This window comes from Procambarus clarkii, chromosome 61 (assembly GCF_040958095.1).
Source record: "Procambarus clarkii isolate CNS0578487 chromosome 61, FALCON_Pclarkii_2.0, whole genome shotgun sequence".
Taxonomy (NCBI): domain Eukaryota; kingdom Metazoa; phylum Arthropoda; class Malacostraca; order Decapoda; family Cambaridae; genus Procambarus; species Procambarus clarkii.
Window position 1 is genome coordinate 13528247 of NC_091210.1, and position 7213 is coordinate 13535459.

Sequence of the window (7213 nt, forward strand, 5' to 3'; positions counted from 1 at the left end):
GCTGCTCCTGCTGCTGCTCCTGCTGCTGCTGCTCCTGCTGCTGCTCCTGCTGCTGCTCCTCCTGCTGCTGCTCCTGCTGCTGCTCCTCCTGCTCCTGTTGCTGCTCCTGCTGCTGCTCCTGCTGCTCCTGCTGCTCCTCCTGCTGCTGCCCCTCCTGCTGCTCCTCCTGCTGCTGCTGCTGCTGCTCCTGCTCCTCCTGCTGCTGCTGTTCCTGCTGCTGGTGATGTTCCTGCTGCTGCTCCTGCTGCTGCTCCTCCTGCTGCTCCTCCTCCTGCTGCTGCTCCTGCTGCTGCTGCTGCTCCTCCTGCTGCTGCTCCTCCTGCTGCTGCTGCTGCTGCTGCTGCTGCTCCTGCTCCTCCTGCTGTTGCTGCTCCTGCTGCTGCTGGTGATGTTCCTGCTGCTGCTCCTCCTGCTGCTCCTGCTGCTGCTCCTGCTGCTGCTCCTGCTGCTGCTCCTCCTGCTGCTCTTCCGCCTGCTGCTGCTCCTCCTGCTGCTGCTCCTGCTGCTGCTCCTGCTGCTGCTCCTGCTACTGCTCCTCCTGCTGCTGCTCCTCCTGCTGCTGCTCCTCCTGCTGCTCCTCCTGCTGCTGCTCCTGCTCCTCCTGCTGCTGCTCCTCCTCCTGCTGCTGTTGTTCCTGCTGCTGGTGATGTTCCTGCTGCAGGAGGACGTTGTCCCTACAAGGTGAGGGGGAGGGGTACAGGAGGGGGGGGGTGGAGGACCTGGAGAAGATCGCGGCGCCTCCGACCAAACTGGGTTAATGGTGCCCGCTCTCACTACCCGCCCACCGCCCTCACTACCCACCCACCGCCCTCACTACCCACCCACCACCGTCCCTACCAACCCACCGCCCTCATTACCCGCCCACCGCCCTCACTACCCACCCACCACCCTCACTACCCACCCACCGCCTTAACGAGCCTAGCCCCAGAACAAGGATGCGGACGTAGGCCACTATGCCAAAGCACCCCCTCCACGCCCATAGTATCCCCTTAACCAGCGGTCCACCGTCTTCAACTGCCCCTCAGCCCTAACAACCCACTGCCCCCGGAGGCACTAAAGACACCAGTGAAGGCAGTAATTATGACAATTACTTCCCGACTGTGATTACCTCGTTACAAAGGTGGCCACTTTGGCACCACGTAATAATAACGCTAGAAAATCATCTTGGAGCTCGTTTTCTATGAGCGACCGTTGACATTCAAATTCAAATTCAAATGTTTATTCGGGTAAAAGTATATACATAGATGAAGAGTTACAAACATAATATTGGATTTATAGATTGAGCTAATACATACAATACCTAAATAGCCACTAGTACGCATAGCGTTTCGGGAAATTTGTTCTAGAGACGTTTAATGCTGTTCCTGAAGGCTTTTTGACCCGTCCCGAGCACTCTGATACATACTCATCAGCCACTCAGGTCATCCACCCACTCAGGCCATCCACCAGGCCACTCATCCACGCACCCCGACGACTACAACCATCCACCAGATACCAGCTCAGACACCTCGAATCCCAACCCAATCCACTCACTAAATCTATTTAGAAGTAGTTTCAATCCTACGCGTGACTCAATGACCTTATGAAGTTGACGTGACCTCGTGGTGGGGTGACCTAGGGGGGTGGGGGGAGGGGGGAGGAAATTGGGGACAAAACAATTAGTGGCTTTGTTGATATGTGACGTCATCAGCCAATGACTCACTCGAGGACAAGAAGGGCCCATGTCGCATTGACCTCACTGTGTGAGACGAACTACCGCTCACAGGATGAGTATGGGGTGCACAATAAACTACCACTCACAGGATGAGTATGGGGTGCACAATAAACTACCACACACAGGATGAGTATGGGGTGCACAATAAACTACCACTCACAGGATGAGTATGGGGTGCACAATAAACTACCACTCACAGGATGAGTATGGGGTGCACAATAAACTACCACACACAGGATGAGTATGGGGTGCACAATAAACTACCACTCACAGGATGAGTATGGGGTGCACAATAAACTACCACTCACAGGATGAGTATGGGGTGCACAATAAACTACCACACACAGGATGAGTATGGGGTGCACAATAAACTACCACTCACAGGATGAGTATGGGGTGCACAATAAACTACCCCTCACAGCAAAAGTATGGGGTGCAAAATAAACTACCATTCCCAGGATGAACGACGTCATTCAGCCATACACAATTCAGCAATTCCACAATTGTTTGCAATTTATTAATAGCTCATGTATGGTTTTTGGACCATACAAGGGGGTGACAATGGGGTAGTTCAGTAGTTATACAGTAATTGGAAGGCCGCCAGAACTGACTTAGAGAAAGACGCCCCAATTGGGAGAAAAAGAAAGTGTCAAAGAAAACGGCGAATCTGTGTCAAAGAAAATCGTATAATTTGGGTAGCCTTAAGAAAACCGACTAAAAGGAGTAGGGGCGCATAAGATGGTGGGCCAGGCATGGTGGACCAGGCATGGTGGGCCAGGCATGGTGGACCAGGCATGGTGGGCCACGCCATGGTGGACCAAGCTACGTATGGTGGGCCACGCCATGGTGGACCAAGCTATGTATGGTGGACAACGCCATGGTGGACAAAGCTACGTATGGTGGACAACGCCATGGTGGACAAAGCTACGTATGGTGGGCCACACCATGGTGGACCAAGCTACGTATGGTGGACCAAGCTACGTATGGTGGACCAAGCTACGTATGGTGGACCAAGCTACGTATGGTGGACCAAGCTACGTATGGTGGGCCACACCATGGTGGACCAAGCTACGTACGGTGGGCCACACCATGGTGGACCAAGCTACGTACGGTGGGCCACACCATGGAGGACCAAGCCACGTACGGTGGGCCACACCATGGAGGACCAAGCCACGTACGGTGGACCACACCATGGTGGACCAAGCTACGTACGGTGGGCCACACCATGGAGGACCAAGCCACGTACGGTGGGCCACACTATGGAGGACCAAGCCACGTATGGTGGACCACACCAAGGTTGACCAAGCTACCTCAAAACACAGGAACCTCTCGTAGCACCTCTGTAGCCTCACTAGGCTAGCATCAGTCCCCATAGAGCGAGGGGGCAGAGCACCAGGTGTGGTTCTCACACACCTGGTTACCCTGCTACTTCCCTAATTCTCCTGCTGTTTAAGATTAGCTACCAGGAACAAAAGTTCCAAGTAGCACGGGCTATGGTGAGCCCGTAGGTCTAGTAACAAATCAGGTAACGACTATAACTCTTAACACATTCTCCAGTAAGTTTCTTGGACACGAGGCTACGTTTGCCAATATTTCATTTTCTTTCCTGTACTCGTCTTATATATATATATATATATATATATATATATATATATATATATATATATATATATATATATATATATATATATAAAGACGTGGCATAAACGCATGCAAACACAGTGTTTAAAATTTATAAACAAAAAATTTACTGACAGAAATAGGCTATACTGCAGTCTTGGAGGACTATGGAGTTCCACTCTGGCTGGCTAGGCTAGAGTGGACAGGCTGGAGCACTCTGGCTGGCCTAGGCTAGAGTGGACAGGCTGGAGCACTCTGGCTGGCTAGGCTAGAGTGGACAGGCTGGAGCACTCTGGCTGGCCTAGGCTAGAGTGGACAGGCTGGAGCACTCTGGCTGGCTAGGCTAGAGTGGACAGGCTGGAGCACTCTGGCTGGCCTAGGCTAGAGTGGACAGGCTGGAGCACTCTGGCTGGCCTAGGCTAGAGTGGACAGGCTGGAGCACTCTGGCTGGCCTAGGCTAGAGTGGACAGGCTGGAGCACTCTGGCTGGCTAGGCTAGAGTGGACAGGCTGAAGCACTCTGGCTGGCCTAGGCTAGAGTGGACAGGCTGGAGCACTCTGGCTGGCTAGGCTAGAGTGGACAGGCTGGAGCACTCTGGCTGGCCTAGGCTAGAGTGGACAAGCTGGAGCACTCTGGCTGGCCTAGGCTAGAGTGGACAAGCTGGAGCACTCTGGCTGCCCTAGGCTAGAGTGGACAAGCTGGAGCACTCTGGCTGGCCTAGGCTAGAGTGGACAGGCTGGAGCACTCTGGCTGGCCTAGGCTAGAGTGGACAAGCTGGAGCACTCTGGCTGGCTAGGCTAGAGTGGACAGGCTGGAGCACTCTGGCTGGCCTAGGCTAGAGTGGACAAGCTGGAGCACTCTGGCTGGCTAGGCTAGAGTGGACAGGCTGGAGCACTCTGGCTGGCCTAGGCTAGAGTGGACAAGCTGGAGCACTCTGGCTGGCTAGGCTAGAGTGGACAGGCTGGAGCACTCTGGCTGGCCTAGGCTAGAGTGGACAAGCTGGAGCACTCTGGCTGGCTAGGCTAGAGTGGACAGGCTGGAGCACTCTGGCTGGCCTAGGCTAGAGTGGACAAGCTGGAGCACTCTGGCTGGCCTAGGCTAGAGTGGACAAGCTGGAGCACTCTGGCTGGCCTAGGCTAGAGTGGACAAGCTGGAGCACTCTGGCTGCCCTAGGCTAGAGTGGACAGGCTGGAGCACTCTGGCTGGCCTAGGCTAGAGTGGACAGGCTGGAACACTCTGGCTGCCCTAGGCTAGAGTGGACAGGCTGGAGCACTCTGGCTGGCCTAGGCTAGAGTGGACAAGCTGGAGCACTCTGGCTGGCTAGGCTAGAGTGGACAGGCTGGAGCACTCTGGCTGGCCTAGGCTAGAGTGGACAAGCTGGAGCACTCTGGCTGGCCTAGGCTAGAGTGGACAAGCTGGAGCACTCTGGCTGGCCTAGGCTAGAGTGGACAAGCTGGAGCACTCTGGCTGCCCTAGGCTAGAGTGGACAGGCTGGAGCACTCTGGCTGGCCTAGGCTAGAGTGGACAGGCTGGAACACTCTGGCTGCCCTAGGCTAGAGTGGACAGGCTGGAGCACTCTGGCTGGCCTAGGCTAGAGTGGACAGGCTGGAGCACTCTGGCTGGCCTAGGCTAGAGTGGACAGGCTGGAGCACTCTGGCTGGCTAGGCTAGAGTGGACAGGCTGGAGCACTCTGGCTGGCCTAGGCTAGTGGACAGGCTGGAGCACTCTGGCTGCCCTAGGCTAGAGTGGACAGGCTGGAGCACTCTGGCTGGCCTAGGCTAGAGTGGACAGGCTGGAGCACTCTGGCTGCCCTAGGCTAGAGTGGACAGGCTGGAGCACTCTGGCTGCCCTAGGCTAGAGTGGACAGGCTGGAGCACTCTGGCTGCCCTAGGCTAGAGTGGACAGGCTGGAGCACTCTGGCTGCCCTAGGCTAGAGTGGACAGGCTGGAGCACTCTGGCTGCCCTAGGCTAGAGTGGACAGGCTGGAGCACTCTGGCTGCCCTAGGCTAGAGTGGACAGGCTGGAGCACTCTGGCTGCCCTAGGCTAGAGTGGACAGGCTGGAGCACTCTGGCTGGCCTAGGCTAGAGTGGACAGGCTGGAGCACTCTGGCTGCCCTAGGCTAGAGTGGACAAGCTGGAGCACTCTGGCTGGCCTAGGCTAGAGTGGACAGGCTGGAGCACTCTGGCTGGCTAGGCTAGAGTGGACAAGCTGGAGCACTCTGGCTGGCCTAGGCTAGAGTGGACAAGCTGGAGCACTCTGGCTGGCCTAGGCTAGAGTGGACAGGCTGGAGCACTCTGGCTGGCCTAGGCTAGAGTGGACAAGCTGGAGCACTCTGGCTGCCCTAGGCTAGAGTGGACAGGCTGGAGCACTCTGGCTGGCCTAGGCTAGAGTGGACAGGCTGGAGCACTCTGGCTGGCCTAGGCTAGAGTGGACAAGCTGGAGCACTCTGGCTGGCCTAGGCTAGAGTGGACAGGCTGGAGCACTCTGGCTGGCCTAGGCTAGAGTGGACAGACTGGAACATCATTCAAGAAAATCTTAGGTTTTGCGTATCCTATTAAAATATTGAACCACTCAAACACCTGAAGATATAATTACCTTAATTACTTATATGTATATTCTCGACACATCCTGGCACATGAATACATATGTATATAATAGTAAAATTCTTGCAAGTTGCCATGGGAATTCTTAATGAACATAATAGGTAAAGGGGAAGACATATTACTTAGATATTAATGATGTTATTACCTTCAGCTCCCATGTATCACCGGCTGACTGAAGCCTCATCATATCCTCCATGTATCCTGGCGACTATCTTCCATGTATCCTGACGACACACGTATCCTCCACGTGGCTCAACTCTGTTGGGTTTCGGCGAGAGCGTCAATGGTACAACCTCCCAGCCTGGAGTCTGGCTGTACACTGAGCCGGTCTTCGCTCCCTGGGTTCAGCTCCACGACAGCCTCGCAGAAAGCTCGTCGCTGATTGGCTGAGCATCTGAGGGACCACCACTCAGCTTTCTCGTTGTATGAGCCTAAGGCATGTGTCGCCGTGTTTCCTTAAGGCCCCGGATCTCTCGGCGGCCGCCATTTTGTTTCGTAATTTGCCACAATTTATCCATTTATAGCTAAATATTATGCAAAATTGTGTATAAAACTCGTTTCTTTTTCATTTAAATAAGAGCTTGGGCTGTCTGCGATCTGTTTTGATGAGATCATAACAATAACCTTGGTTGGTTTGGCAAATTGAGAAGAAGCTTGTAAAATTATCTTGAAGAATGGAAGCATTACGGGCTCACCATAGCCCGTGCTACATGGACGTTCTTAGTAGCTAAATCTTCTCCTGTGGCAAGATGTTACTTCCTCGTTACAGAACCAGATTCCGGCCACACTGGAGCTACAGCTCTCGTCTCGCATTCGAGCTCTCAATCCCCAGCCTCGCTGAAGCTCTATGTTCCAGGCCTCGTCTCAGCTACACGCTCTACATATCTCTCTACATATCTCTCTACACGTTACTACATGTCCACTACACCACTGGAGAACAGTCCCCGTGGCACAGTGGTTAAGCACTATCTCGATTTTCGTACGCGCTTTGGCTTGGGTTCGAATCCTAGCCGCAGTACATATTCGTATTCGTATGTACTTTTACGTGAATAAACATTATTATCATCATCATCCTTCTGAAGATGTATTATTAAATACGAAAGTACTTAAGGAAATTCCTGTTTCAATTCTTCCTTCGAGGTCTGACACTAATATTTTCTGGGGCCAGATTCACGAAGCAGTTACGCAAGCACTTACGAACCTGGGGCTAGATTCACGAAGCACTTTCGCAAGCACTTACGAACCTTGCGTAAATGCTTCGTGAATCTGGCCTCTG